Raw genomic sequence first — 10,000 nt, 5'->3', positions numbered from 1 at the left:
TTTGGTGTTTGAGGATTTATCCTGATATCCATTTCTTAGTCGGTGACAGCTCTTCTCAAATATGACCTCTCGCTTACGTGGTGAACACACAACATGCACTATTCGCTCATCTCTGGTCATTGTAGAGTCAAAAGTTGCTTCTACCTGCCCCTCCCATCAGTTTTTTTTTTTTTTGCAACATCCCAGATTCTATTTATTTACTTATTTTCTTTTGGTTAGTCTCATTATGTGTATGGTTTACCCATAAGGAGAAATGGAGTAAAAAGTTAAAATTTTAACATGAACATGTTACATTCAGCTGAAAAAACCAGCAAGAACATCCATTCCAGAATCCCTGTATCCCATGATGGAAAATTGACCATTTGTGTAAGGCCGTTGGGAATGGTCGAGTCCTTGTCGTTCAAACCATTTGAAGTGGTGTTAAAGTGCCTTTTCATTATGATTAAGGCATTTGGATGCTTAGCAAGCAAGGAGTCCAGTGAGCATGGTCATGCAATGCAGCATTTTGGATATCGCCTTTGGCCGTAGAGCGATAAACAACACATAATACATGAAACGGATCTTGAGAGACTAGGTGATCTCTTTCTGTTTTGTTCGTAACACTCCTTGCTGTTGTGCCAATGAAAAGGTCATATTTACAGTCCTGCGTCCTTCTGTAAACCTGCATAGGCTTCATGGCAAGATTCCGTCACATATGCCTGTAGTGAGTCGCCACAGAAAATAATCTTTACCACACTTTCCCCAGCAATGTTAAGCGAGGAGATCCCAGGATAGTTGTTGCAATCTCTAGAATCTCATTTGTTCTTGGATATGGATATGGAAAAAAACTTCACAAAGAGCTTTTGGAGTGCCACTGCTGCAATTTGCCGTAATATGCTGTTTTTTTAACAATGACGACCAAACGTTCAATTATGATTTATTTTCTATCTGAGTAATCACTAGTCGTAGGACACCAAGTAATTAGATAATGACTTTAGTTGGGATGGGATCCAATAAGCAGGATGATTTTTTAGACATTTTGCTATATGCCTAGATATTATCGTACCCAAATTCTCTTGACAGGTGCAAACTATCCTTTCCTTTGTTTCTTTCCTTTTGCTTGTTTTCATATGCAAGAAACGATAATAGGTCAATGGGCTCTTCAATGTGCCCGCAACGACATGACTCCTTTGTCTGCCATCTTGAAATTCTCAGTTGTCATTTTCACCATGAGAGATTATTTACACTGCGAATTGTGGCCGATCAAAATAGAGGTTGTGATGAAGTTTATAAAATCTCATCATCATCAAAGTATCTTTCTTAAAGTTTTTTAAAGTGCTTCATGGACTTCTTTAGCTTTACAGTAATTATAATAATACTGAAAAAAAATCACCTCTTCAGTTCTGTTTTGTACAATTTTCAAATGCTTTCTCTTCAGAGACAATGTTTTTCTGAAAGGACTCTATGAGGCGCTGATCACATTCAATTGATTCTTCTGCAAGGAAAAGGATTATGTTTTTTTGGCACGTGCCGGCAAGTCTGCCATCATGAAATGGTTGTGAATGACACGTCATAACAAACACTGAAGGAAATCGTATCTTCGGTTTTACTGGACATAATTGGCTGATTTAAATGGTGAAATGCTCTGGTTTGAAAGAAAATTGTTCTTCTCAACTTTCTACGATGGATGTGCCAATCACATTTATATGTTTTTTTTTCTGCAAGCAAAAGTTTTGTATTTTTTTTCTTTCATGCATTTGAATGTCAAGTCATGGCAAAATGCTGAAGAAATCATATCTTTGGTTCTACGGGACAAATTTTGCTGATTTAAACGGAGCAATGCTCTCTGTTCAAAGACATTTTCATCAAGATTTTTCATCAAAGGTTTATGATGCACTGATCACATTTTATTTGATTTTGCTGCCGGAAGAAGTTTTCCTTTTTTAGCATCTGCTGGTAAAGGTCCATTGTGAAATGATTAGCTGGCAACTGCCAGAAGTTTACTGGACCACAGCTGCTAGAAATAACTACACTTTACTAAGCTCCCGCATTGTTTATTCTTACTGGCTGTACAGTTAGTAAAATGAAGGGTTTTGGAATGGTCCATGTTTTGGTGTTTCTCGATACTGCTTAATGAAATCATTTTCTTCGCTTTCTTCTGTAGAAAAATTCATTGGCAAACTAGTGAATTCCACAGTAAATTTCACACACAAAACCAATACTGCATGAATCACAAAGCGGTGAATGCAATATCGGCTTTTGAAGTGAAATTTACGGTGAAATTCAACAGTTAGGAAATGAATTTTCTTGAATTGTGCTTGTTTTAAAAGAAAACAAACACATCCTCTGCAAGCGAATGGAAGGAAAAAAGCCGTTTCAGAGTCAATGGTCAAAATTAAGCCAGCGAGTAGGAATAACGCTAGAATTAGAAATCACAGACGTACTAGCTTGTGTTGTGACAGATCCTTAGGAAGCTTTGTCAGTTCTAGGTCCAAAGAGAGTTTTATTGCTGTACTTTATTCCACTTTGTCTCTGAGAACGAGATTCACATTTTGATTTTTTCTCGTCTGAAAAATATGCCAACCAAGAAAGGACAAGCTTCAAACGACATCCACTCCAACAAATTACCTGCTTTAAATTACGTGATTTAAACAAACTTCTTCTCCTTAATTTTCACCTCACTTCAGTTCGCTTGCATTTTAGCGCAAAACAAAAAAACAAAATCAACTATTCGTTAAGTCCAAAAGAGTACAAATGATTGCTATTTAATTCCAGTTGAAAATAAAAAGTTGAGTTTCATTCCTCTTTTCATCCCAAAAGAGTACAATTGATTGCTATTTAATTCCAGTTGAAAATAAAAAGTTGAGTTTCATTCCTGAACAACGGAGAAAAATAGGCACTCAAGAGTCACATGTGACTTCTGCAGAAATGTACAGGGGGAAAATATGGAAGATGTAGAATATTTTGTTATGTGAATAGGGGAAGCTGAACTCTGGGAATTGATTTACCACAGCTTTCATATTGATAGTTTCTCGACCGTGAAAATTCTACGTGCAATAGATCATTTTCACTGTCACACAGCAAAAAAAATAAATTTAAAATGTTTGATGAAAAAGGCCAATAACTTGGAATGTTGCAGGCAACAAATTAGAAACCACCTTTCCTTTGCGGTACATCGTTCTGAGCTATTTGTCAAAGCGTTTCACGCAACTTTATAATGAAATTTTGCATGGGTGGATCAACATGCTCCAACATTTGGACTTCACTTTGCCATGAAAGGGCTTACATTTCACTCATGAGATAAATACATGTGTATGAATACATCTCCTAATCTTCATGAAAGGGTCAAATTGCTGAGATTCATAAGGATAGACATTTTTTCCATCAAATAGTTTGGTATCATGGTGTCACGTAAGGTGATGGGTAGGAAATTCAAAATGCTGTACTTTCAAAACAAAAGACATCATGGAACTGGAAACTTCGAGAAAATATTTATTTGTAGGTCATCTTCAACCTCCTGTAGATAAAAATTCAGAAGACCTTGCCAATTTAATGATCTCACCGTGAACCCATCTATAGTTTGACAATCATGTGCTACAAAGCTTTGTGTATCTTGTCAACGGGCTAGATATTTCAACAAATGTCTTCCCTCAAGGGCTTTTGTGTTCCTTCAACAGCTTCATTAAACACGTAAACTGGCTCAATTGGTCGGTTGTAAACAAAACTTGAAAGCTGTTCAGAGTTTTAGTTGGCGTGGTATGGCCATGGAGCTGCGTCGAGCCCAGAAAGCACATGAAAAATTAAGCCTTGTTTATGTTTGGTAACCTGGGTTGAGCCTGTGATCCTAGAGAAAAACAGCACCTGACCAGCGGTCAAGTTAAAAAAAAGCTGACCTCAGTGGGCTCTAAACTTGAGCCAGCGATATGACCACTTGAGACTGCTCAGCAGATGCCTTGGTTTGACAGGTGTCAATTAACCTTAACATAGAAGTCCAATATCAAAGATGTATGCTGTAGACTGGTGTGGTACTGGTCACATAAGCAAACATGGAGGGGCAGACGTATGGACAGATGGTCAATGATGTCATACCTAAACCCAAAATTTATTGCATTGATTGGTTACCATATTTTCTTAACTATGGTGCTCTTTGCTTGCGCCTTTAGCTATCAAGCTGTTCCTTTGGACAAAAGGCTATAATTTGATAAAAGATCTGAAGGCTGAAATTGTAATTTTTGGAAGAGTTTTTTTTAGGAAAATACTTTTCCGGAATTTGAAACATGTTAACATGATTAACATGCATTAATTAATTAATTAAACCCTGCTTCGATTATCTTGAAGACTCAATTCAGACTGTAAGACATTGGTGAGGTTTCCGTATTTTCTTTGTCCTGCTGTCATCTGCCCTTACACACTTCTTGTGTGTTTCTTTTACACTTAATCCTGGTTTTCAATAGTGACACAAGCACAAGTATAATAGCGCTTATTTCACCATAAAAACGGGGGTTGATGCAAGCATAAGCAGAAGGGTAAGCAGAAGCACAAGTAACGCACTCACACTTGTGTTCGCTTGCGTTGTGTAAAAACAAAACAGCATAAGCACAAGGAAATTTGCTATGTGTGGCAAGTTAAGGGCGCCTCTCAGCAATTTTCACCTAAGACTGTGCAAGATAAAAAAATCGAAAATTACCAAACTTTGTCACAATAAAGGACTACCAAAACCATTTTTAGAAAAATATGTTTGAGTTTGTTCGATAATTATTTTACCTGGACGGCGACTTTTTCGGTATGGGGCCTAGTGAGCGAGTGAAAACGACTCCAAAATGTCGCTTGCTTGAATCGCTATTTTTGAAATAACGAATGAGTAACTTGAAAATCAAAACAGCATGGCACAGCTAGAGTAATTCATGCACCCTTTAGCGCTGTTAACGGTACAATATACCAAAACTGGAATTTTTGACCAAATTTTAAAACTTAACCCTTTCTAGATTGATTACAGAGTGCCAAATTTGTGCGAAATTCGACTGTCAAAAAATCATCCTGGTACATGGCTTTCTCAAACGAGACGATATTCATCGGAATAAGCAATGTTTCTGCTGCAATTAAATTCAATAAAAATTTTTGGGTAAATGAAACGGAGGATTTTGAGGCCCAATTTTAACATGCTGTTTGTCAACAAAAGTCGACCTTTGACCACCTAAGCGAAGGCGAGGTATATTGAAATCACACATGCTAATCTCGATTTATTCATTGAACAATTCGAGACTTTAGGTTTAATGGAACGTGTCATTGAAATTTAACTGTCTTTGGTTTAAGAGTGACATATCCAGTAATTAAAATAACTGACCTAAACATTGGCATACTAATAAGATTTATTCCATTCCATATTTTTACGCAAACAAGTTTCCTTAATTCACTTTCTGAACATACCTGCAAAACAAACAAAGAAAGGTATCCCCCTTTATATAAGTATACGCTGGTTGGATTTTCCTCGAAGCCCTGAAACGACCATCGAACCAGTCGAACGCTATGTGACCTTCGTGAGTTGTGCCGTGATTGTGTCGTCAGAGCTGTCACGCAAGAGATTAGGACAAAGCACACAGACGAATGGCTTCTTGCGGTTATTCTGAGTTTGTTGGGGGAACTTGTGGCCCAAGTTCTGATAATCCAGCAAACGTTCAATGCATAAAAATAGCAAAATGTGGTAAGGACACCAAGGCACACTTGAGAAGCTATAAAGTGTCGGATTCTTCTCTAGATACAGAAGATACAATAGGCTTTAGCTCGCACGTGCAGGTAAGCTTTAACTGAAATCACTTAAATTAAGATATTCAGCAGAAAACCACTGCGAAATCCGCAGATACTACCAAAAAAAAAAGCAGAATACCCGCCCACAAGAAATGGACCCCCGCAGTGCCACAGTTGTGTTGTTGGATATACCTTGTTCTTCAATCCACGAGGCAAGCACCGGGGCACTACGGCACTAACCAGTCTACTCAGCTCAATTTAACCTTAAGTCGACTAAGGCACTGCGGCACCAGCCATTCTACTCAATTCACTCTATGCGACGTGAACCACGCGAAACCCTTTTTCGTTCACTTCGCCACTGCGGCTAGCACCGCAAACGTAAACGCTCCTTTGTGGACGGGTATTCAGCAATTGCTCCAATTGTGAAAATCGAGTAAGGAAGATATGTAAGACTATGTCAACATGTATCATTGTACGAGACTGCTAGGACTGACTTTTCCAGTTGTCCCTGAAGCGAGTACATTGATCATCGCAGCCGGATTGCATCACTGCCCGTGAAACTAACGGTTATTGGTTTCTTATTAATTGCTTTTAAAGCTGTTTTTGAGATAGATGAGGTACGACGATTTGCCCATGGCATCGAGATCGATTTGGAATCCGATGGAAATGTAACAAGGAAAATTGCGCGCGCCCACGTGAATGGGCATCACACATGGCAGTGAAAGGGGAGCACAGATTAACCCTTGCTCAGTCTCAAAAACTTCAAAAGGTTACTCAACTACTGATTCCTGTGGCATCGCGTAAGTTCTAACCCCGCTGTGGAATACAGTATTGCATGAATAGAACAACCGATATACATACATTTATTCATGCATAACTTTATTTATCCTCGAATTTCAGTGGAGCTTACGAAGCTAGTGTCTCCCGGCTTATTTTCTGACATACATTACAATGGATAATAAGAATATTATTAGTAGTAGTATATAAATTTAAATAATAATGATGTATTATATAATATATACTGGTATTATGTATTTTATATAATATTATTAAATAAATATCATGATAATAGTAATAATAATAATAATAATGTAATAATAATAATAATAATAATAATAATAATAATAATAATCTGTAACCCTATACGTACAATTGTAGTTTTCTAATGACGAACTATTGGTAAAATAAGATATTTATACACCCTCACAGCCGTACAGCCACCTTGCGCCATTATTTGGTTTTTCTTGAAAATATATTTCAATATCATTTTCTGAATTAAACTTGCACCTAGAGTTTTTGAATAAATTGCGCTCTCTCTCTGAGCGTTAACGAACAATAAATCCTGGCTAATTTTCCAACCTACAAGAAATACATGGTGTGGTGGTCTGCGGGTTTTAGAGAATTCTATTGACCACAACAATGCTAATTCCGTTCACTGATGTATACACTATCCAGAAACTAGCGCGTGTGTTAAGGTAGCTCAAACCAGTTTCAACCATTTTTGAGGGAATGTCTCATTAGACAGACTAACTCTTTAACGCTGTTTTAGTTAACGGGAATGTTATGGTACCACAAGATGCACATGTTACTGTGACGTAATAAGTTACCATGGCAATAAAAAAACCATCTAAAAACACCCTATATTTTGTGTTAAAGCACTTAGTATCTCAAAAACGAACTAAGGTACCCCCATTTTTCATTGCTGAAAAGCGATTAGCAGGCTAAGATGAAACTCTGCAAATTTTGAAAGAATCTGAAGCGGATTCAGAACCACCTTAAAATTCCCAATTGCGATGGTGGCTATGAATCTGCTGCAGATAATAGGCCATTTCCGAGTTAATGTCTGCCTCCTCATCAAAGCGAGTCTAAGTGCAAAGTTTTTGTGATGGTAATTAGTTCTACTTTACATATGAATGAAAACTAATTTTCATAACAAAAACTTCGCACTTAGATCGGGTCTTGAACTTTGCAATGAGTTTTGTCTTAGCGTGCCAATTACTCTCTAGCAATAAAAAATGTGAATCATCGAGTTCGTTTTTGAGATATACGCATTTAAAGATAATATATAGCGTGTTTTTCGGTGGCTCATTTGTTTCCATGATAACCTATTACGTCACATTAATGAGTGCATCTGGTTTAGCATTTATTGGTGTTTCATATGGTATCATAACATTGCAGTTAAAGTGCCCATAGCCTAAAAATGTTTATTTTCCCTTTTGGAAGTCCATATTGAAAAATGAACTTGCACTTTTCCATTCAAACGAGAGCCGCATTTTCTACGACTTTTTAAATAGCGTGCAAATTGCCTGCCATTTCGGCATACCACTTGCTGAAGTCTTCTCTCGACTTATGACGTAAATTCACTAACACGTGGTCAGAGAACATGAGGATTTGAGAGTTGATTCGAAAAAATGCCTGAAAGATGCGTTACCCCTCGATGTAACAACACAACTTATCTTGAAAAAAGAATGTGGGTGCATAGGAATCCTTTCTTCAACTCGGAAACCGCAATAGCTCAAACAATTGTCTTGGCAAAAAGAAAGAACTGGAAGCCCGGTAAAACTTCGCCACTGTGCTACAACTTCGGTCATAAGTAGTTGTAACTTTGCTAGAACAGCAAGTCAAGCGCCAATCAAGTTTTTGAGACTGAGAAAGGGTTAATCCGCGCTCCCCTTTCACTGCCATGCCGTTTATACCGTGCACTGGTGGCTCAGTTGGTTGAGCATCGGGCTGCCATGCGGGAGGTTGTGAGTTCGACTCTGGCCGGACCAACACTCAGGGTCTTAAAATAACTGAGGGGAAAGTGCTGCCTTTGTAATTACATCTGCAAATGTAAGACTTTCAAGTCTTCTGGGATAAGGATTATAAACCGTAGGCCCAGTCTCACAACTGTCCTAATATCTTGCGTGACAGCTCTGACAACACAATCACGGCACAACTCACGAAGGTCACAAAGCGTTCGACTGGTTCAATGGTCGTTTGAGGGCTTCGAGGAAAATCCAACCAGCGTATACTTATATAAAGGGGGATACCTTTCTTTGTTTGTTTTGCAGGTATGTTCAGAAAGTGAATTAAGGAAACTTGTTTGCGTAAAAATATGGAATGGAATAAATCTTACTAGTATGCAAATGTTTAGGTCAGTTATTTTAATTACCAGATATGTCACTCTTAAACTAAAGACAGTTGAATTTCAGTAACACGTTCCATTTTACCTATAGTAGTTCCAGTAAAAGTCTCGAATTGTTCAGTGAATAAATCAAGATTAGCAAGTGTGATTTCAATATACATTAACCTTGCCTTCGCTTAGGTGGTCAAAGGTCGACTTTTGTTGACAAACAGCATGTTGAAATTGGGCCTCAAAAATCCTCCGTTTCATTTACCCAAAATTTTTATTGAATTTAATTGCAGCAGAAACATTGCTTATTCCGATGAATATCGTCTCGTTTGAGAAAGCCATGTACCAGGATGATTTTTTGACAGTCGAATTTCTCACAAATTTGGCACCCTGTAATCAATCTAAAAAAGGTTAAGTTTTAAAATTTGGTCAAAAATTCCAGTTTTGGTATATTGTACCGTTAACAGCGCTAAAGGGTGCATGAATTACTCTAGCTGTGCCATGTTGTTTTGATTTTCAAGTTACTCATTCGTTATTTCAAAAATAGCGATTCAAGCAAGCGACATTTTGGAGTCGTTTTCACTCGCTCACAAGGCCCCATACCGAAAAAGTCACCATCCAGGTAAAATAATATCAAAACAAACTAAAACATATTTTTCTAAAAATGGTTTTGGTAGTCCTTTATTGTGACAAAATTTGGCAATTTTTGATTGTTTTTATCTTGCACAGTCTTAGGTGAAAATTGCTGAGAGGTGCTCTTAAGGCACTCATTCCAGATTCTCTGCCTCTGAGCATGTGAACAAAATTGTGGATGCCTTGGTTGATTTCAATGCTTCTGTTGACGCTCGTTTTCACTAGCATAAGCTACGTATGCTTGCTCTTGTGCTTGCGCTGTTGTTAAAACCAGGCTTTAAGATGCCATGCTATTTTTCATGTTGCTTTTGTTTGAGAATGTAAGCATGCTTCATTGTGGTGAGTGTGTCCAGTGAAACAAGAGTTTTTTAATAAGGAAAGATTCTTCATGTGCTAAAGTGTGCTAATCTCTTTTGTTTTCATGTGGATGCATGTCGTGAAAATGCACATGGCACATCGAGGGTCACTTATACAAGGTATATATGGTCATGCCTCTTATGCTGATTTCCTGTCATTTGGTCTTTTTCA

The 10,000-nt window shown here is 37.7% G+C and overlaps 1 protein-coding gene across 4 annotated transcripts in view; it reads left to right on the top strand.

The window, feature by feature from the left end:
• The window catches only part of LOC138043285 (delta-1-pyrroline-5-carboxylate synthase-like), a 183,722-nt gene that overhangs the window by 94,816 nt on the left and 78,906 nt on the right, over positions 1 to 10,000 (top strand). The gene's annotated exons all lie outside the window — the stretch shown is intronic.

Source organism: Montipora capricornis, chromosome 3 (assembly GCF_036669925.1).
Source record: "Montipora capricornis isolate CH-2021 chromosome 3, ASM3666992v2, whole genome shotgun sequence".
NCBI classification, from domain to species: Eukaryota; Metazoa; Cnidaria; class Anthozoa; order Scleractinia; family Acroporidae; genus Montipora; species Montipora capricornis.
The sequence above is the reverse complement of the archived record's forward strand: the minus strand, read 5'-3'. Positions and strand labels throughout refer to the sequence as shown.